A 23,957-nucleotide genomic window follows, 5' to 3' on the forward strand; every position below is an offset into this window, starting at 1 on the left:
CACACACACACACACACACACACACACACACCTTAAAACACTTCCATGGCAATGACTACCTACTGTTCTAAGGGCAAAATTTTTATCATGGTTTATAAGATCCTTTATGGTCTTGTCCCTATTTATCTCTGCTTCATATTATACCACCCCTATTCTCTTCCCTGCAAACCAGGCTTACAGGCCTTCTTTCAGTTCTTAACATGTTTCTTTCCAGACATTGCGCTTGCTGGCTGCTCAGCCTGGAATGCTCTATCCTCCATTTAATAAACTCTTAATCCTTCAAATCTCAACTCAAGTATCATAGCCTCAATAATGTTCCTTATAAACCCTCAGAGTTCATGTATTTATCCTTCATAGTCTTTAACATGGTTATAATTCTACATTATTTGTGCAATTATTGTGTAAATATCTATCTCATCCTTTATACTGTAGGCTTCATGAGAACAGGCCCAACCTTATCTGCCCCACAACCCCCAACACACACAAACACCTTGACAGTCACAATGAATAATTCCAATTCAATTGACACACAATTATAAAGTAATAAATGCCACCTCATTCTAAGAACAATCTTTACAGGGAAAACACTCATAGAAGAGGAAGTGAAGCAATGTGAATCTGCTAACACAAATTTATTTACATGAATGGCAATTAGATTAATGAAAAAAAACAAGTTTAAAAGATGGTTTTCAAATATGCATGATGAAATTTACATTTTAATATTAAATTTACATATTAATATCAATTAAAACAAACCCCTTTCCTTTGTTTCCTCATTTGATCCCCTGGCCACATTAGATTTGTACTTTCATCACTTCCTTGAATTACCAAGTCAAAAAAATATGAGTAGTTATTTGACAACTCTGCTCTATTTTCTTGACAATAATCCTAATGCTAGTAGGTTTCCTCCTAAGTGTGTGCAAACCATATTAGGCAAATGCAAACAAACACACAAATAGCCCTTTTTGTTCTTGTAGATCTTATAGGCATCATTTAATGTTAATTTGACCCATTCATTGTTTTATTGTTCACGTATCTTTGATTCTGTTTTTGGTGCAATCCTGTTTCCTTCAAGTATACCTACTTCTAAAGTCCTATTAAGCGGGGTCTTAAATTTTAATTTACTTTCCCTATTTTATCGTTTGTCACATAACGCTTTAATTTTATGCCTTTTTTTACTCACCATTGTATGCCCAATAGCTAGCCAGTGCCAGACAAAAGATAGACACTGAACAGATACTTAATAAATGAAAGAATGGGAAGTGGTCAAAAATGGTTATAATATTTCACATCTGGATTACTGTAACAGACTGGGGACAACCTGTTCCTTTGATCTATCCTATATTCTTTCTATTCTATCCTACAACAATACTGACTTTTCTTACATCTGTGTCATTATGGTACCTGCCTAATTTGAAAGAAATTAATGATTAAATTTTACTCTGCTTTAAATTGGAATGTCTGCACTATTTTAGGACTGTCTATAATTTGACCTCAACTTTATTTCCCAACAAAATCTCTCTATTTTTAGCAGCCCAATTCCCTCACTGATCCATGAAGATACTATAATTGTTTAAGCCTCCATGGATTTGTGTTCATTGTTCTGTCAGCTGGAAAATATCTTCTTCTTGACTCAATCTAGATCTATCCATTCTTCAGAGTTCAGGTCCCAACCTCCTCATAAAGCCTGACCTGACTATTATAAATATCCTTTTCTCTGAAGTCTATGGCTATTTCTCTAAAGTCTATGGCATTTTATGTAGTACTTAATTATGCAGTATGCTAAATACTGGGATTATAAAGCTGAAAAAGTCATTGCTCTTAAAAGCCTCACAACTGACAGTGGAGACTGATACTAATGGCTATGAATACCATAATAGAGATATACATATGTGATTGGTATGACAGTGACCTCAGTAACTTTTGTTAAAGTAGTGACCTCAGTAACTTTTAGTTCAGTCAGTCAGCAACTCTATATCAGTCACCATCCCCATAGGAAATAAAATCACCCCAGGGGCACCTGGATGGCTCAGTCAGTGACCGACTCTTGATTTTGGCTCAGGTCATAATCTCGTGGTTCATAAGATTGAGCCCCACATGGGGCTCTGTGCTGACAAGATGGAACCTGCTTGGGATTCTCTCTTCCTCTTTCTCTGTCCCTCCCTGGCACTGGCACACATCCACACACAGGCATAAACATGCACTCACCCTCTCTCTCTCAAAAATAAATTATTAAACAAACATTTAAAAAATAACCCCAGATTGGGGCGCCTGCATGACTCAGTCAGTTAAGTGTCTGAATCTTGATTTCAGTTCAGGTCATGATCTCATGGTTCATGGGATCAAGTCCCCATCAGATTCTGTGCTGACAGTGTGGAGCTTGCTTGGGATTTTCCCTTTCCCTCTCTCTCTGCCCTTCCTCCCCCAGCCTCTCTCTCTGCCCTTCTTCCCCTCCCCAAAATAAGTAAACAAACTTTAAAAGATCATCTCAGATGACTTAAGTGATAAGACTTTAATGAAGACACTACTTATACAGGTATGGGCAGAGGACAAAGTGTATGGTGTTTCATTCCTGGTCCTGAAGGTAAATGATGTCTGGAAGCCTAAATTCCAGCAATACGTGCCTGTGCAACACTCCAAAAGGTTATAAGGGGACCAATCCACAGCAAAGACCACAAAAGATCCAAAGAATACCAAATGTATCCCAAAGCTCCCATTTATCTCACCATAAAATCACATTTGCCCCATCCCCCACAGATTAAAAAATGCCATTTTAGAGAGACAGAGGAAATCTAAAAGATTTAGTATTTATCTGAAAAAGACTGAGTTATCAGACACTTGGGTGGCTGAATCAGTTAGGCATCTGACTTTGGCTCAAGTCACCATCTCACTGTTCGTGAGTTGGAGCCTGCATCATGCTGTCTGCTGTCAGCAGAGACCCCGTTTCAGAAGTCACCATCTCCCTCTCTTTGCCCTTCCCCTGCTTGCCTGCATGCTCTCTCTTTCTCTCAAAAATAAGTAAAAAAATTTTTTTAAAGAAAAAGACTGAGTTATCTAAAAGAAACTTTTAAACTAGCCACAACTAAGATATTTCTTATAAGTTTAAAGTTGTCCCCTGCATACCAACCCCGCCCCCGCCCCGCTTCTGGTTTCCAGTAGGGTACAAGATCACAAAACAGATTGCATCAGTTTTAGAGAAACAGTCTCAGGATATTCAGGAGTCCTTCTTAGACAACAGAGCTCCTCTTTCTTAATAGAAACCAATAACACTATGTATCTAGCTCCCACTAGCTCCTAGTCATCTCAGGGATGGACATGTGACCAGGCCAAGAATGGCCTGGCCAATCACAGCACTCCATCTCTGGGGACAGTCTTTCTTTAAATATATGCAGATTGGTAGAAGGAAAATGTATGCAAAGCTGATGGACTCCAAAAATCGTCTAAGGCTCGAGCTGCTGATAATCATCTTTCTCACCATATGGAAAAAACCTGCCCTATAATGAAGGCAACACAGACAAAAGCAGAAGCAAGATAGAGAGACGTCAACTACTTCCGGACTTTCAGTTGTATAAGTCAAGAGATTCCCTTTTTGTTCTTTTAAATGCAGAAAAGTGGAGATGATAAAATTTCATGTCACCAAACATGTCATTTGAAAATTGATTGCATTGGGGTGCCTGGGTGGCTCAGTTGGTTAAGCGGCTGACTTCGGCTCCGGTCATAATTTCGCGGTCCATGGGTTTGAGCCCCGCATCGGGCTCTGTGCTGACAGCTCAGAGCCTGGAGCCTGTTTCAGATTCTGTGTCTCCCTCTCTCTGACCCTCCCTTGTTCATGCTCTGTCTCTCCCTGTCTCAAAAATAAATAAAACGTTAAAAAAAATAAAAAAAAAAAGAAAATTGATTGCATCAAATTTCCAAGCATCAAAGTTAATCAAATTTTCTTTGTTTAGTCTCCATCAATTAATTATAATCACGCCATGTTTTAGTTTGTTTCATATTTGATCGATGATTTCTTATACATATTTTGTTTTCCCTGGAGTTTCTAATTGCACTTTCCCCCCACACCTCCATACCCCTGTCCCCATATAGAAAAGCATCATATGTCTTCCTCATTTTATCATTAAATCTCTCAGGCTCCTTACTAATTGTCAAATGCACTAGCATAATTTCTAAGCTCAGAGTAAGCACAAACACTCTACTTTGAGAGACCTATACCTTCCCAGGCTAATCAATCAATTTCATTACAGACTATTTCTTAGGCTTTGGTCTGAGTTCATTCACAGGAGTAGGAGGCGACAGGACAGGTCAATTACCATGGCCTTGCTCTCGATAATTTTTCAAGCCATAACCTCATTTTCTGCTCCTCTTCCCCCTTCTAGTTATCTATATCTACCAACTCAGTGAGACTCAATGGAAAAACTTCCTCATTCATTTTAAACAATAGTAAATGTTAATTATTGTACAGTGCTGGAATACAATGATGCCTTCAAAACCTACGGGATTGTATAGGACTTAAAACCTTTGCAATAATAACCTCAAACCATGATACTTTTTCAGTTCTCATGATCTGCTTTTCCTATAAAATCTTATTGAATGACATAAAAGAATATTTGAAAAAATGACAGCCATTCCATGTACCTGAATGGGAATATTCAACGTTGTAAGGATGTGCTTTATCCCAAATTAATCTATTTACATAATGCAATTTGCTGGAGGAGGTCATTAAGAGGACATGACCATTGGTTGACCTGTGAGCTAGACCCAGGCACTCAAAGGCTCCTCAGCCCCACCCTATCCTTGGGATGCCTACCATTCCCACAATGGGAGTCATTTTCAAGGACATAGCCTTGAGAGAGTAAGGTGTTTTTGAGACAACCTGGACTTAACCTGACTGAAACCAGTTAAGACCTCTATAAACTTTTAAGGTTTGACATGTGGGTGCAGAGATCTACTCATCTTGTGCCACCTAGATGAGTCTTGTAAGTTCCCTTGTTTATTAAGCCTGCCACCTACCACTCTGAAGTGGTCTGCCTCTTTGTTTGGTCTCTCCTTGCCCTCTTGAACTAACAGTTGGTGAGCCAGCCAAAAAACCAAAGAAATGGGCCTTGGGAAAGAGGCATCTGCAGGGGAAATTCCAAGTAGGCCATTGCCTTCTAAGTGGGGAGGGGTGGCCCATATGTCAGATGCTTGTGGATCCCCACATAAGTACATAGACACCTCAAAAACACAAGCTGATTTCATGCATTTGAGAAATTCTGCACAGCAAACTGCAGGAAACAAGGGAAATAAACAGCTGCCACAGTGAACTGGTTTCTGTTGTGGGTAGTTCAGCTGGCCACTGATGCCTACGGAAAGACTGTAAACTCAAGTTAGAAATTTGGAAGAAAAACTGAAGTTAGAGAAGGACGTGCAGTTGTCTTTACTCTGCTAGCTTTGGAGCTGGACCAGGTGGGAGAGCAGGATAATAAATTGGAGACTTTAGCATGCCATTTTGCAAAGCAAGGAGAGCACAAACTGCCACAGATTAAGATCCAAGTGCTCTTGACAGAGCCTGATTAGGGCGCCAAAAGGTAGAATTACTGGGAAAGTGAGGAAAGCAAAGGGGAGGATGTTGTGGTTATTGACAATGATAAAGACAGAGCGCCCTATGCTGTCTGACCCCTAATAAAAAAATTTAATAGTAATTACCCTAGAATTTTGAAAATAGAAAAATATGCCCCAAAACTCCTAGGAGAAAACTTGCTTTCCTTCTTTGTCCCTTGAGATTGTAAATTTATCATATTTGAAATATAAACAGCCCAACAGATAACTAAAATGCTGCCCACAATTGACTGAGAGTGAGGAAGAAAAAGGGGGGAAAGAAGTTCTTGAAAACACAGAGTGCTGTAGAAGCACCCTTGCCCTGAATCTAGTCCACCAAAAGATTACTGGTAAAGGGCAGATACAAACTTTCTCCACAAATATTAATAAAAAGCTTTAGCCATGTGAATGGGTAACCTTAACTTACTCTGTCAGTCAGAGACACATTTGGGTTCAACTGTTCTATAAACTAGTGAGTTTTATATTGTTGTACCAACTCATGGATAAAGTTTTGGAATGAAAGCTATAGGGTCTCTGTTTGAATTTGTCTATATGTTTATGTATGTCTGTGGATATATGTTATGTATATGTGATGATTTTCTGCCTCCATAGGGTATTGCCAAAATTAACCTGTAAAAGAGCTGTATTTAATTGGTTTAAAGAAAAATAAGCTTTAACATTAATTTTGTACTTACATAAAACTGAAACTTAATCTTCTTTCATATGCTGAAAGGACAATGTTTTCTTGAACTATTGATCTATTCTTGATGGAATTGTGAAATGTTTTTATCCTTTAAATAATCTGCTTAGAAAACAAAGATTCTGTGTTTTATCAAAATAATTTCCTATACTTCATGTCGTCTTTATTACGTCTTTGATTACCTAAGAAAACTTAGTCTTCTCTACTAAAAGAGCTAAGTTAGGGGCGCCTGGGTGGCTCAGTCGGTTAAGCGGCCGACTTCGGCTCAGGTCACGATCTCACAGTCTGTGAGTTCGAGCCCCGCGTCAGGCTCTGTGCTGACCGCTCAGAGCCTGGAGCCTGTTTCAGATTCTGTGTCTCCCTCTCTCTCTGACCCTCCCCCGTTCATGCTCTGTCTCTCTCTGTCTCAAAAATGAATAAACATTAAAAAAAATTAAAAAAAATAAAAGAGCTAAGTTATTTTTCCACCTATATAACTTTCTGCATTTGTCATTGAAGTCTCTTTTATTTATTGAAGTATAGCTGACACACAATATTAGCTTCAGCTCTACAACACAGTGATTTAAGTCTATATATTATTCTCTCTACCACCTGTCATCATACAATGCTATCAACATACCATTCACGATATTCTCTATGCTCTGTCCCTGGGATTTATTCATTCCATAACTAGAAGCCTGTATCTCCCACTCCCTTTTGCCCATTTTGCCCATCTCCCACCCTACTCCCCTCTGGCAACTAGTTTGTTCTCTGTATTTATCAGTCTGTTTCTTCTTTTGTTTGTTTTTTTAGATTCTACATGTAAATGAAATCATATGATATTTGCCTTTCTTTGCCTGAGTTATTACACTTACATAAGCACCCTACAGGTCTATCCATGTTGTTACAAATAGCAAGATCTTCTTTTTTATGGCTGAGTAATATTCCATTGTGTGTGTGTGTGTGTGTGTGTGTGTGTGTGTGTGTGTGTGTGGAGAGAGAGAGAGAGAGAGAGAGAGAGAGAGAGAGAGAGAGAAAGCAATCTTCACTTCTTCCATACATTAGAAACATATATATATATCTTCTTTATCCATTCATCTATTGATGGACACTTGAGTTTCTTCCATATCTTGGCTATTGTAAATAATGCTGTTATAAATAGGATGCATGCATCTTTTAAATTAGTGTTTTCATTTAATTTGGGTAAATACCCAGTAGTGGAATTACTGAATCATATGGCATTTCTATTTTTAATTTTGAGGTATCTCTACATTGTTTTCCACAGTTGTTACACCAATTTACATTCCCACCAACAGTGAGTACACAAGGGTTCATTTTTCTCCACATCCTTACCAACATTTGTTATGTTTTGTCTTTTTGATACTAACCATTCTGACAGGTATAAGGTGATACCTCATTATGGTTCTGGTTTGCATTTCCCTGGTGATTAGGGATGCTGAGTATCCTTTCACATCTGTTGACCATCTGTATGGCTTTTGTATGTATGTATGTATGTATGTATGTATGTATGTATGTATGTATGTAGTAAGAGAGAGAGACAGATAAAGAGCATGAGCAATTGGAGGAGGGGCAGAGGGAGAGGGAGAGGGAGAGAGAGAATCCAATGTGGGGCTTTATCTCATGACTTGAGCCAAAATCAAGAGTCAGATGCTTAACTGTCTGAGCCACCCAGGTGCTCCCCTCCATCTGTATGTCTTCTTTAGAAAAATGTCTATTCAGTTGTTCTACCCATTTTTTAATCAGGTGGGTTTTGGGCTTTTTTTAATCTTCAGTTGTATAAGCTCTCCATATATTTTAGATAATAACCCCTTACCAGATATGCCATTTACAAATATCTTTTCCCATTCAGTAGGTTGCCTTTTCATTTTGTTGATGCCTTCCTTCATTGTACATAAGCTTTTTATTTTTATGTAGTCCCAACAGTTTATTTTTGCTTTTGCTTCCCTTGCCAGATGAGACATATCTAGAAAAAAATGGTGCCATGGACATGTCAAAGAAATTACTACCTATGTTTTCTTTTATGACTTTTATGGTTTCATGGCTTGCATTTACATCTTTAATTCATTTTGAGTTTATTTTTGTGTGTGTGTATGAAAGTGTCCCAATTCCATTCTTTTGCATGTAGTTGTCCAGTTTTCCCAACACCATTTATTGAAGAGACTTTTTATCCATTGTATACTTTTGTCTCCTTTGTCACAGATTATTTCTTTATCCTGTTCCATTGATCTATGTGTCTATTTTTGTGCCAGTACCACACTGTTTTGATTACTATGGCTTTGTAGTATATCTTGAAATCTGGGGTTGTGATACCTCCAGCTTTGTTCTTCTTTCTCAAGATTGCTTTGACTATCTATGGTCTTTTGTAGTTCCATACAAATTTTAGAACTATTTTTTCTAGTTTTGTGAAAAATTCTGTTGGTATTTTGATAGGGAATGTATTGTACCTGTAGATTGTTTTGGGCAGCATGGAAATTTTACCAATATTAATTCTTCTAATTCACGAGCATGGAATAAATTTCAATTTGTTTGCGTTGTCTTTTATTTGTTTCTCTATAGTTTTCAGAGTGTAGGTCTTTCACCTCCTTGGTTAAGTTTATTCCTAAGTATTTGCCTTTGAAGTCTTTAATTGTCACTTTGGTTAAATGGATAACTAAGTATTATATCACAGTGACCTATGATCCTATTTAATCAAGAATTTTTAACTTTTTGATGGGGCACCTGGTGGCTCAGTTGGTTGAGTGTCCGACTCTTGGTTTTGGCTCAGGTCATGATCTCACAGATTTGTGAGTTCAAGTCCCCATGGGGCTCTGCACTAGCAGTATGGAGCCTGCTGGGGATTCTCTTTTTCCCCTCTCTCTCTGCCCCTCCCCCACTTGTGCTGTCTCTGTTTCTCTCAAAATAAATAAATAAGCTTAAAGAAAAAGAATTTTAAACTTTTTCATAGTTTGACAAACTTCCCCCAAATCAAATTTTAAATAAAGTTTTATTGACCTTGAGCTAACTTTGGGATTTTGCAAAGGGGCCCTAGAATATCTCAAAAGATGTGTTCTCTCTCCTTATAAAAAAGAGATATTAGACTAATCAGGATTATTTGTTATGTTAAATTACATGGAAAGCATTGTAAAAAAAAAAAAAGAAGTGATGCTATTGCAACTACGTGGATAGAACTAGAAGGTATTATGCTAAGCGAAATTAGTCAGAGAAAGACAACTATCATATGACTTCACTCATATGAGGACTTTAAGACACAGAACAGATGAACACAAGGGAAGGGAAGCAAAAATAATATAAAAACAGAGAGGGGGACAAAACATAAGAGACTCTTAAATATGGAGAATAAACAGAGGGTTACTGGAGGGGTTGTGGGAGGGGGATGGGCTAAATGGGTAAGGGGCATTAAGGAATCTACTCCTGAAATCATTGTTGCACTATATGCTAACTAATTTGGATGTAAATTTTAAAAATAAATTAAAGGGGCGCCTGGGTGGCGCAGTCGGTTAAGCGGCCGACTTCAGCCAGGTCACGATCTCCCGGTCCGTGAGTTCGAGCCCCGCGTCGGGCTCTGGGCTGATGGCTCAGAGCCTGGAGCCTGTTTCCGATTCTGTGTCTCCCTCTCTCTCTGCCCCTCCCCCATTCATACTCTGTCTCTCTCTGTTCCAAAAATAAATAAACATTGAAAAAAAAATTAAAAAAAAAAATTAAATAAATAAATAAAAAGTGATGCTAAACTTTAAGTTATTCCATATAAATACATATTATTAATAGAAGTGTCCATGCAAAAGTGTTCCATCATCAAAGAGATTTACAGGAGACTCTGACAAGTACAGGTTTCTGATAACTAAGATCAATTTACTTTCATGTGGGAAGGGTAATAATAGACCTTTCAAGTACCTTCCCAGAGCTACCTGCACAGCCCCACATTATGTTATGAGATGATAGCCTGAGACCCAGCCTTTTTCTTCTTCCTCGTATCACTAAAGTGGGCTCATTATATTGAAAATACAATGTTAACATGTATTAAAGCCTTGCTTCTGCTGTAGGATACTCTTCAGACTTTGCTGGAACATCTGTGAGGGAGAGGATGGGCAGTGAACGCACAGAAAATTCCAGGACCAGACACTGCTGTAAAGTTTCTGTGAGTTGTTTGGTCAGGTAAGATGCATGTTATCCCAGAAGCTGTGATTGATGAGGTGCAAACCTATCCAACCCCTAAGAATATGAAAGAGGTGCAAGCTCTTATAGGGATTTTGGGGTTTGAAGGACTTTTATTTCCCACTTGGTACAGAATCTCTGTGTCTTATACCATCTGGTGAAAAAAGGGAACATGTAGGACTGGGTATCAGAACAACAAGCCAGCTTTAAAAAGGCAAAAATACTAGTGAAGCAGATTAAAGTTCTGGGCACCTCCCACACAGACGTACCATTTGAGTGAGATGTGTCTATGACTCCAGAAGGTATAGGTTGGACACTGTGGCAGAGAAAATAGAAGAGAATACCTTTAGGATTTTGGTCCCAGCTCTGGAAGTGGGCAGAAACCCAATATACCCCCCAAAGAACAATAGCTCCTGGCAGTATACACAGTACTCCTCCTGGTAGAGTCTCTCACAAAGGGACAGCATAACATAGTAAGAACTTCCCTTCCTATCAAGCAGTGTATGGAGAATATGGTCAACTGACCCACCTCTGCCATACCTCAAACCCCTACTGTGACTAAGTAGCATGCCTATTTGCTGCAGAAGAGTACCCTGTTTTCCAGCACACTGTCTATAAATGCAGGTGTTCCCAACTCCTGTAAAGTATGTAGATCTGCCAAATGCTCCTGCTCCTATTTTTGTGATGACACCTGCAACCTGTAGAGAGAGTAAGGGAAATTCCCACTGGTATATAGAGGCCTGGAAAAAGGAACCAACCAAACCAGCCAATGGGCTGAACTCAGAGAAGTTTGATGTTCAATGTGTGATGTTCGCTGGGCTACAGTCAGAGTCATAAGCTTGACTTGTGAATCCTGGCCATTAACCCTCTGCAATGATAGCTAGAAATTAACCCTATGGTTTGGACAATGGCAAGCTGAGGGGTAGATGATCCTTAATAAGTCTTTGTGAGATGAAGATATGTAGAAAGATATTTGGGTTCACCTGCAAGAGCCTGAGGCAGTCCTCACTGTCTTCCATGTTCCAGCTCATAAAGTACTGACACCTGCTGGCAATCAGGAATCAGGCTTGGGTATGGGCCCTAGCAACTGACCCTTCAGTAGTTATGCAGACTTGGTGCATAGAGTGGCCACCATAGCACCCAGCTGGGAGGGCATATTGATAAGGATGCTGGATTGCCCTTGAAATACAGTGACTTGATTAATGCTGTAACAACATGTCCTGTATGTTCTGAATGCCTGAAGCAATTGCCAAAGTTGTATGGGGCCATCCACCAGAGCTCTCAACCTATGAGGAATTGGCAGATTGATTATATTGACCCCATCCCTCAGAATGAGAGTTCTAAATATGTCTTGGTTTAAATTTTTTTTAACGTTTATTTATTTTTGAGACGGAGAGAGACAGAGCATGAATGGGGGAGGGTCAGAGAGGGAGACACAGAATCTGAAACAGGCTCCAGGCTCTGAGCGGTCAGCACAGAGCCCAATGCGGGGCTCGAACTCATGGACCACGAGATCATGACCTGAGCCGAAGTCGGATGCTTAACCGACTGAGCCACCCAGGCGCCCCTAAATATGCCTTGGTTTATATTGTTACTGCATCTGGCCTAACCCAAGCTATCCCCTATTGCTGCACGAACCAGGCTGCATTATGGCATTAGAGAAGCCAAGTACCATGTACAGATATCCTTATTGAATAGACAGTGATTGGGGGTCACATTTGGTAAGTCATAAAATGCAAAACTGAGCAAAGAACATCACACTGAATGGAGGTTCCATCTCCCCTAAATCCACAAGCAGCAGAATTTATAGAAAGGAGAAATACAATATTAAAGCAGCAGATTAAATTACTAACAGGTAAAATCACGTGGGCCAGATGGACTAAAGTACTGTCCCAGGCTTTAATACTTTTGAATAATCAACCAGTAGGGCCTATTGACCCATATGCCAGACTGGGGACCCCTGCTGAGACACTCAATACCATAAATGGGAGTTGTGGCAAATAGCCATTGCCCCCACTCTCACTGTGGATCAACATGCTATGCTACTAAGAACACCAAAGCCCTATCACACCTGGAAAGGCATCATCTACTGGAACTTACAATGGGATGTCCCACCAGAATGGCCAGATAGCCACCAAATGAGCCATCTCTATGCTAGTGAAATCCCTTACTGACTGCTCAGGGCATAATGTGGAAGAGGATGAAGTATTAGAGAAGGCCATTAAGAGGACATGCCTGCTCATTGACCTGAGAGCTGGACCCAGTCAACTGGAGCCTCCTCACCCCATTCCCTGTCCTTGGAATGTAAGTTCTGTCTATCATTTCCACAGTGGGAGCCATTTTCAAGGACATAGTCTTGAGAGGTTAAGATATGGTTGAGACCCTCTGGACTGAATACATGATTAAACCTGATTAAGATATCTATATAAACTTCTTTTTTTTTAATTTTTAAAGAAGTTTTTATTTATTTCTGAGAGAGAGAGAGACAGAGACAGAGTTGGGTAGGGTCAGAGAGAGAGGGAGACACTGAATCCGAAGCAAGCTCCAGACTCCCAGCTGTAAGCACAGAGCTCAATGTAGGGCTCGAACTTGTGAACCACAAGATCATGACCTGAGCTGAAGTCGGACACTCAACCGACTGAGCCACCCAGGTGCCCCAAGATCTCTAAGTTGTAGTGAACAGGGACAGAGATCTACTGGTCTTGTGGCTGCCCAAGGCAACCCTTGTAAGTAAGTTCCCTTGTTTATTAAATCTGCCACCTACCAATCTGGAGTAGTTTGCCTCTTTCATTGGTCTCTTCCTGCCTTCTATGCATGGGGCCAGTTTGCAAATAAACACAATTCCACAAAAACTCTCATTGGACTCTCTAGGGGTATGAAAAAGATGAAAATGACCTTCCATCTGGAAGAAAATATTCGTTGAGCAGCCAAAGAATTTTCTTTAAAAAATGCTGAAGAATAATTTCTCTTTTCAAATATCAAAAAAACTTAAAAATGTCTTAATGTAGGCAGAATAGAAGAATATACAAATTATTTCTATAACTTGAAAGGGAGGCTATACTAAGCATGGCATCCAAAATTGAACCAGATTTAATATATCTATGTAAAAATTATAAACTTACAAGGAGAACAACATCATAAAGCTAAAAGGCAAGTGAAAAAGTAAGAAAAATATTTGCAACATACAATAGGTAAAAACAGATCTTTAATATTTGGAGAAATATTACAAATGAATAAAGGTTTAAAATATCCCAATCAACAAATATAATTGAGAAGTTTTCAAAGGAAAAATACAAATATAATCTTATTAATAACCAAAGAAATGCCTATGTTTAAAAATGAGAAACTATTTTTTCACCTATCAAGCTGACAAAGATTTTAAAGAATAATAATAGCCAGGGCATGGGGGGAGAATGCCCTGAGTAGAAGTAAATGAGTAGAAGTAAAAATCCTTTAGGATGACAATTTGGCAATAGGTATCAATTTTCCAAATGTGTAAACCCTTTAACCTGTTCATTTCACTTCTGGAATTTGAAGGAAAACAACCTACTGAATGGAAGAAGATATTTGAAAATTACATATCAGATAAAGGGTTTGTATCAAAATATATACAACTGATACAACTCAATACTCAAAAGACAAATAATCCAATTAAAAAATGGGCTGAAGACATGAACAGACATTTCTCCAAAGGAGACATACAGATGGCTAACAGACACATGAAAAGATGCTCAACATCACTGATCATCAAGGAAATGCAAATCAAAACTGCAATGAGATATCATCTCACACCTGTCAGAATGGCTAAAATCAAAAACACAAGAAACAGCCAGTGTTGGCAAGGATGTGGAGAAAGGGGAACCCTCTTATACTGGTGGTGGGAATGCAAATTGGTGTACCATTGTGGAAAACTATATGGAGGTTCCTTAAAAAATTAAAAATAGAACTACCCTACAATTCAGGATCACACTAGTGGGTATTTACCCAAAAAATACAAAAACACTAATTCAAAGGGGTGCATGCACCACTATGTTTATTGCAGCATTATTTACAACAGTCAAACTATGGAAGCAGTCCAAGTGTCCATTGATAGATGAATGGATAAAGATGTGGTATGTATATACAACGGAATATTATTCAGCCATAAAAAAGAATTAAATCTTTTCAATTATTTGGATGGAGCTAATTTTTAATTATTTATTTAATCAATCAATTAATTAATTAATCCATTAATTAATCCATTAATTTATTATTAAGTCAGAGAAAGACAAATACCACTGACATATGACATTTAAGAAACAAAACCAATGAGCAAAGAAAAGACAGAGACAAATCAAGAAACAAACTCTTAACTATAGAGAACAAGCTAGTAGTTACTAGAAGAGAGGCATGGGGGATGGGGATTAAAGAGTACATTTATCATGATGAAAAAATTAAAATGATTTTTTAAATTTTTAAAAAGAACTGCTTTTGCTGCAGGGAAAAAAAAGAATTTGAAGGGAAAAAATTGGACAATGCGTAAAGATGCTCATTGCCTCATTGTTTATAATTGTGAGAAACTGGAACCAATTTAACAAACATCAGCAGGGACTGGTTCAATAAGTTATGGTACGTATGTTGTGGAATTCAGTGCAGCCATTCAAAGGGATAACATGTATTTATTATCAGGAAAAATATTCACAAAATATTATCATAAAAAAAGGTTAAAAAATAGTGTGGATAATGTGACATTTCTGTCAGAAGAAAAAAATGTGTATCTCTGTATGTAGGAAAAAAGGTCCATAAAAGTATGCACTTAGCATGAATAGTGATTATCTCTGGAATAATAACATTATAAAAAAAACTTTTGCTTTTGACTCCATATAACCTTAGTATATGGATATTTATTGCAATAAGTATGTATTGCTTTTATAAGAAGAAAAACAAAAAAGCTATTTCTGGGGAAAAAAAACAACAAGCACTCCAGATAAGGAAAATACATGAGAAAAGAATCTAAATGTCAATAAATGAGCAAAGCAGAGAGAAGAATGGAGAGAAAGGTATGTGTCTGTGTGTTCTTAATAAGAATAGACTGTCTAGAACCGTGTGCCTGTAAATATTCTTAACACAGAGGGGCACACTTCAAGGGAAACTCTAGGTACTGTACCATTTCAGAAAACGTTGGGATTGGGGTAATAGAGGAGGAGGAAAGTGGGGAAGTGGAAATAGTTTAAAAGTCTGATCCTATTAGGATGGGAAGAAGAATGGGAAAATTAATGTCATGGTAGGAAAAACAGAGCATCTTTATGGGGGAAATATTAAGTGTCCTGTTTATAAACAGTAGTAGAGTCATATGTAACAATTAAAGAGAGCAGGGAAAAGATAGATAGCCATTGATGAACTAAAAATGACTACAGAACTTCCAAATCATTATTTCAACTAATTGAAGTAAAGAAAAATACAAATAAATTGCAAATTTCTTCTCATATCTGTGAATTGTACATCAGCATAATACCATGACATGTTTTCATTTTACACTAAACACCTGCAGAGAGGGATGGAACCTTATCTTTTATCTTACCCCAGAAGATAAATCTACTACTTTAATTGTTTAATTCAGTTAATGTCCCAAGGGAAGGTTTAAAAGAAAGCTTAATATGAAAATGAAGAAATTAATGAACATTGTCTTTTGTTTGGGATCATGCCAATCTTGACTTTGAATAATGATGAGGTGAAAAGTATATAATTTGTTATTTTCCTACTTGTACAGATTGGCTACTTTTAATTTTCTATTCTCTTAATTTACTTCCAAGAAACATTTAAGACTAGTACATTTGTCATATAAGTGGGTGTGGTAGGCTGAGGGAGGGGAAAAAAACTCAAAGATATATTCACTTCCTAACCCCTAGAATCTGTGACTATCACCTTATATGGCAAAAGATATGAGGAAGTTAGGGATCTTGAGGAGTTTATCCTGGATTAAACAGGTAGGCCCTAAAGGCAATCACATGCATTTATAAAATACAAGTAGAAAGAGTTTTCACAGAGACTGAGAGCAAGAGCAAGAGAGGAGAGGAGGATGTAGTGTTATTTACAACAGCCAAATTATGGAAGCAGCCCGTGTCCATTGATAGATGAATGGATAAAGAAGATGTGGTATATGTATACAATGGAATATTATTCGGCCATAAAAAAGAATGAAATTTTGCCATTTGCAACAACATGAATGGAGCTAGAGAGTATTATAACTGAGATAAGTCAGTCAGAGAAAGACAAATACCATATGATTTCACTCATATGTGGAATTTAAGAAACAAATAAAGAAGAAAAGACAAACCAAAAAACACACTCTTAACTATAGAGAACAAACTAACGGTTGCCAGAGGGGAGGTAGGTGGGGGGAAGGGTGAAATAGGTAAAGGGGAATAAGAGTGCATTTATCATTGGGGTACCTGGGTGTCTCAGTCAGTTAAGTGACCGACCTTGACTCAGGTCATGATCTTACAGTTGGTGAATTTGAGCCCCTCGTCAGGCTCTGTGCTGACAACTGAGAGCCTGGAGCCTACTTCTGATTCTATGTCTCCCTCTCTCTCTGCCCCTCCCCTGTTCACATTCTGTCTCTTTTTCAAAAATAAGTATTTTTTAAAAATTAAAAAGAAAGAGTACATTTATCAGGATGAGCACTGAGTAACGTATAGAATTGTTTTATCACTGTATTATACACTTGAAACTAATATAACTGTATGTTACCTACACTGGATTTTTTTTAAGTTGGGGGGAGAAAAGGAATGGAGAGAAGAGAGGATGTGGTGTGAAGAAGGAGGCAAAGATTGGTGAAATGCAGCTACAAAGAGAGAAGTGCCAGCAAGCTATCAGAAGATGGAAGACACAAGAAACTCATTCTTCCCTAGAGCCTCTGGAAGTAGCATTGCACCTTCACTCAGACTTGTGGCCTCCAGAACTGTGAGAGAATACATTTCTGTTGTTTAAAGCCACCAAGTTTGTGGCTTTTTGTTACAGCAGTACCGAAAACCAATACAGTAAGCATTTGGGGAATTTCGTGTAAACTATTTACTGACTTCTTTAGACTAACTTATTGGGACAACAGTAATCCACAGAACAGGAAGGACTACTTCAAAATAATTTATTGCTTGGAAAGTTTCAAGAAACCTAAGCAGAATACCAAGGGGTTATGAGACCAAGGACAAGATGGAAAGTGAGCCATCACTAAATATAGAGGGTTGAGCTAGAAGATTATGTGGATGGTTTTCCACAAGAGGGGAACTAATACTTGTTATGAATTTACTATAAGCCAGGCACTATGCAAGGAATAGTCAGGCATAATCCAATAAGGAAAGTGGGGCCTAAAATCATGGGGTTAGTCCAATGCTATAAACTTAAATTATTTAGAGTCCTTGCTGTTTCTACTATTTTATCTGCTTCCACAAATTTTAGCTTGAGAAGCATCGCTTCCCTGAAACATCATTGTAGTCACAGTATCCCCCCTTCTCTGAGAACCACTCCCATTCCCATTCTACTTTCAGGAGTGAGCACTTTGTCTCTCACAACTTTAACAAGGCTTAGTTTAGTGAGGAGGTATTTGGCAATGGAGAATGGGAAGCAGAAGGAAGGAGTCATAGAGTCAGAACAGTCGGAAAAAAAAGAGAAAATAAATACAAATTATTACGATAGGGGCGCCTGGGTGGCGCAGTCGGTTAAGCGTCCGACTTCAGCCAGGTCACGATCTCGCGGTCTGTGAGTTCGAGCCCCGCATCAAGCTCTGGGCTGATGGCTCAGAGCCTGGAGCCTGTTTCCAATTCTGTGTCTCCCTCTCTCTCTGCCTCTCCCCCGTTCATGCTCTGTCTCTCTCTGTCCCAAAAATAAATAAACGTTGAAAAAAAAATTAAAAAAAAAAAGAAAGAACTACAATCATTGGAAAATATGAACTTTCAGAGTCCACAAAAAGGACAGACAAGGATAAAAAGTAGGTAATAAGCACAAAGCAGATGAGAGGAGGTAGGAAGAAAATTTACCTAAATGAAGGGTAAAAATTAAATATTAATATTCCAAAAAGTCAGTTCAGCCTCGATTTTAATAGCTGTAATGACAAATTATCTTACACTAATTTCACCAAAACCCAGGAATAATAGAGAAAGTAATAACAGAATACAAAACAGAAAAAGAGGAGAATTAAAATTCCATAGTTTGTGAAATATCTGAGAAAAAAAAAAAAGAAAAGAAAACCTGCTGTTAGAGGAAACATGCACACATTTCTCTGTCCCTAGATTTTTTTCTAAATCTATTCCCACTGTCTGTCTATGTAATTTCCTACCAGAGCTTTGCAGCTGGTCCCCACTGGGGCTTAAGCAGACTCCTCTCTGTGTTTCCATTTAAAAATCTTTATTTCAATAGGTGGGCCTAGAGCATCTGCACTTCCAAAATTACCACACAACTGATCCAAAATGATTGAAACAAAATTGGTTTCAAAAATTGCCCTTAGGCTGAAAAGAAGATGAAGGCTAACGTTTCAGACCTAAAGAAACATTTATCACAATTCTGTGGTCTGTAATAGACTTCTGTGATTGTAATAGAAATGTTGACAGCTTGTTAATTATAGAAATGCTAGTGAGCATCACTGTTATTCTTTTGAAAAACCTGACAAAAGAGTTCAGATTTTTTTTTTTTTTTACTTAAACCAAGCCTTATAGCACCTCAACTCAAATCTCTCCTCCCCAAGAGGCTGGATTTAGTCCCATTTTCCTGTAGTATACAGCGTGATGACTCAGAGAAAGGTCTTCAGTTAACCCTGACGCCAACATTTCCACCCCCTCAAAGAAGTCCTCGAGTCACATTTGAGATTCAGGGCCTTTTTAGGGCCTGCAAGGGTATAACAATTGACAAGACCCAGAATGGTTTAAATCTCTCTGAGATCCATGAACTAGAGTGCACCAACCTCTGACAAGTCACAGCAACAGGAAGTAGCATAAGACTTTACAGAGAGCAGTTCAGATCCTCTGTGCTCAAACTCATCTGGAATTATACCATCTTCCATGGGTAAGGAAAGCAAGGTATATAATGGACAGAGGTTTGAATCTGTGTTTTAGACCTACTTCTGCCACTAATAGCTCTGTAATATGGGCAACCGTTTAACCTCTTTGATCTTCATAGTTTATTCATTTGTAAAATAGAGAAGGGTTGAGCAGTAACTTTTCAACAATTGTTGCCTGTCCCATCAATTAAACAATATAAATTCCAACATGATAGAAGGAAAACTCCACCTTTCCCAGAGACATTTCTAAGTGTAGAAGTATTCAGTCACCATAAGTATTATTTACAGTAAATTTTAAGAAGAAATAAAATTACAGTAGGCTCTTAGGAACAGATTTCAATGGTGTGGACTAGGCCTAAGGTAAAATTAAAAGGGCACTGATTCCTTTGAAAGTGCTTCAACTCCAGAATAAACAGAATTTTCGCAGGCTTTATATGTCTGTGCCTTGTTGATTATTTTGAGACCCTTTGAAGCAGGGTTTCCCAACAGTGGCACTATTGACGTCTTGTTGTGGGGGAATGTTCTGTTCATCGTAAGATGTTTAGTAGGTCTCTGGCCTCCACTGGCATTAGATGCCAGTTGTGACAACCAAAAATATCTTCAGGCATTGCTAAATGTCCCCTGAAAGGGGGAGTAATATTGCTCTTTGTTGAGATTTGCTGTTTTGAAAGGTAAGATGCCATGTAAATGTATTTTTACAACACAATATTTTTATGTATGTATATATGTATTTTAAAACTATTTTCTGCTAACCAACTGGATTACTAGGAGAATTTGGTTTTTATTAGAGGCTAATACCTCTATTTGATTTTACAGTATTAGAAGAAAATGATTATTTACTCATATAATACATGTAATCAATACATGTATGTGCCACACATACAATTTACATGAATAATGTTTGGCTCATCCCAAAGGGCATAAACAAACTTGCATTCTTTCACTTCATTAAATTTTAAAGTTTCTATGTATGTGTTAGATCTGGGATTTGAAAATGGCCAAAAATAATTTGCTGGTGGAAAAAAATAAAGTTCCAGTAGAGAAGTATGAATTAATCGTTCTTTCACTCATTCAACTAATTTTCATTACTGATAATAAAGTGTTTATTAGTGACATGCGGGATACATTTTAAAGCATTAATCTTTCATACAAGAGCCCATTGATATATAGTCTTAAGCAAGCTATGCTGTGGTATAGTTAGTCCCATGCAGATTTAGACTTATGCCACAGAAGCAGAAGAAAGAGAAAAGTGAATTTAAGAGCATAGTTTAAACAAGAAATAGGCCTTGAAATATACTCTTTGGTTTAAATACAAATGCCTAGGATTAACCACAAACTAGAAGTCGAAACAGAGTTGTATAGTCAGCCTAACATTTTTTAAAAAACACATTACTGCTAATTAATAACCACTTTCAAATGGTACATTTTCCCACATTTAAACTTATACAAATTCCCTCCACTTGACAACATATGCAATTTTACGTCATTTAAAAAATAATTGGTGAATAATTTTGCAAATAACAACAAATATACTTCAATCTCTTAAATTATTGAATTGTAACAATTTTTGCCAGTCAATCTCACAGTGCCAGGAAATCTACAAAATATTTCTTAAATGGTGTTTGTTCTCAAGAATACACAATAAAGAGGCATCTCTGTTCTTTGTTACAAGGTGCATACTGGCAGGGGAAGAATGCATGAAATAGCACAATCTACCTTGGGATCTTATTAGGACAGTAAGCACTTTAAAAGTAGGATATTGAATTAATTCTAAAATCTAAAGATTTAGACAACCAAATAAAGAAACAAACATTTCTATATTATGCATATGGTATCATCTGAAAATCACAATACTAAATATATGAATAAATGTTTGAAAGTGAATTTAATACTGTAAATTCAAAGACAGTAAAATGCTTTTTTAAACTTTCTAGATCTTAAAAATAAACCATGGATAAATTTCCCAGATCCTTTTTTATGTTATTCTCACCCACCAGCAACACACAGCTTTGAGGTCAAGGAAAGGGAAACCAAGATCTCTCCCCCAAAAGTCAAAATGAACTTACACAAAAGGCTAGGACCTCATTGTCTTTCAGTCTATGACTCTCACATGCAGCACAAATGTCTTTATCAAGGAATTCAGATGCCTCAATGACTACATTCTTCAAATCCCTGACTATGTGAAATTATGTAGGAAAGAAAACGAAAATATACCACTAATTTTACATGTGTTTGATTTAGGAAAAAGTCAAAGATAAAACAGGACAACAGACAAAACAAAACAAGAGATAAGACTGTATTGACCTCTAAGCAGCGCTCTCAGCTGGCAAACCATTCAGCAAGGTGTAACGGGGGCTCCACGTGTGTCTCTACTCTAGAGGAAAATCAGAAAGAGCAAAACGAGGGGTGAGATCCATGAGCACAAGAAATCCCAGACGGAACTCTGAAGATCTCTGGTATGAACCTCACAACCTCCGGGGGTGGTGCGGGGTGAGTACTTTGCTCTGCTGCTGCCGCACTGAATAATTAAACACAGAATCTGCCCAGGGGCATTGTCTTCTACAAGCTTTTTTCTCCATATTTTTCCCTTGTGAAGTAAAACTGAGTCTTCAGAAAGCGGAATAGAATCTTTGGATTCCCAGGGAGAACCTAGCATCTGCCCAAGGCCTCCCAAATCTACTAGATGCAAACCAACCACAGAAAGTTGCAAATCTGCCCAGATAGGCCCGACGCCAGGGGCGGCCGCTGAGCTTTCTAGGTTTCCTGGTCAAATGCAAAAGAAAAATAAAGTTGGGGATGGCAAGCAGGCGGTTGCCCGGATGGTTGGTGCAAAGTTTCAAAACTGGTAAAAATCTATCTTTCCGTAAAATTAAGCAGTCAACCCTAAGGTACAACTTTCACCTGGCGCTTTAAGGGGGGGGGGGGTCACCGCCTTGTCCACAACGGGATTATTTTTAAGGAACCCGGCGGAGCTTTTTTCATTATCAGGGATTGGGGTGTGTGGGGGCGTATGTATTTCTTCTGTTTGTGATGAATGTATACGTGATACCAACTTTCCCAGAGGTAGTTTATTCGTTTGAGTTAATAAAATTAAACCAAATCCCCTGGGATGGAAAAGATAGGATCTTCTGACAGTAGACTCCGGCCTCTAGACACTTCTCATACCCCGAACGCCTAGCGTCCAGACAGGGAGTCTTGGAGGAACTGGGACTTTGCAACCCCTGGCCGGCGCCCTTTTCCCTCCGCTCCAGCGCAGCCAACCTAAGATTTTGGTCCCGGTTGCCTGAGAGCCCCAAACGCACGGAAGCCAACGCGCCCTCTCCCCCAATATTTGCAGAACCGTTGTCCAAGAAACGGGATATTCCCATTTCCTGGAGAGGGAAGGTAGACTTGGAAAATTAACACAACTTGCTCAGGAAAACTAAGGATAAGAAGCCAGTTTCCCCCCGAATTCGCAGTTTTCAAACTGTTCAGCAAAAGGGCGGGGGAGGCGAGGTCCCCTGGGGGTACCGGCAACTTCTCACCTCCAGCGGCTAAGTGCAGGTGTTGGGGTCCTCTCTGGGTTCGGGGCTGTAGGGTGTCCCAGACTTTCGGCTTCTTCCGCGTGGAAGGTGAGCGTGAAGCCATTCTGCTAAGGGGAGCCGGCAGGGGAGAAACCCCGAGAGGGAAAAATAAGAAACTTCCGCAAACTGGAGCGAGGCGATTCTTTCCTTCCCTGGCCAGAAGTGCCGGGAACCACCGCCTTCCTGGGTTCCGCTTCACCCTTGCCCGATCCCCAAGGCCCGGGGTTTCTATACTGCGTATTTTGGGCACTTGTGTTCGATGTTTCCACTAAAAGTTGTTTCTTCTGCGAATTTGGAAATCGCCCCAAGCTAGGGAAGATTTGTGCTTTGACATTATACTCACCGCCCTCTGTATTTTGCCCCTGCCCTGTCGCATTTCAAGAAAATGAACTCTTAGGAAAGAAAGCCTCTGCATCGAGGCGGCTAGCAATCTCACAGAAATGATGTAAATGGTTGCAGGGCTTCCTCCTCCCCCCCCCAACCTAGGCTATTTTTTTCGAGTGAACTGTGAAGATCTGTGAAAATAATATCAGGGTTTTCCGTCAGAACGAGCTTTGCCCTGCACTCAGGCGTAGCATAATCTGACCTGACACCTCCAACCATCTGTGCTATCTATCTGCCTTCTGATTTACCAGAGCTGTACAAGCCGCATACAAATTGTACTTGATACTAAAGAAAAGACAGCCGGGTCCAGTCCAGTTCGGAGGTGAATATTCCCATCTGATTCCTTTAGGGATGGACCCAACGATAGTTTTCCAGGCATTTTCGAAGGACTCCCCTCTCCCAATTATTTTCTTCACACTAAACAAGCCCCTATCAAAGGCCCAGGTGAGATCATGATTTCTTTTGACAGAGACCTCAGTAAATGGTATGATGTGGATGTCAATTGGGAATCAATAAAAGTTGCCAATTCAATCTGCTGGCCCTAAGGCAGAGC

Source organism: Herpailurus yagouaroundi, unplaced genomic scaffold (assembly GCF_014898765.1).
Source record: "Herpailurus yagouaroundi ecotype Mexico unplaced genomic scaffold, PumYag 141, whole genome shotgun sequence".
In the NCBI taxonomy this organism is placed as follows: Eukaryota; Metazoa; Chordata; class Mammalia; order Carnivora; family Felidae; genus Herpailurus; species Herpailurus yagouaroundi.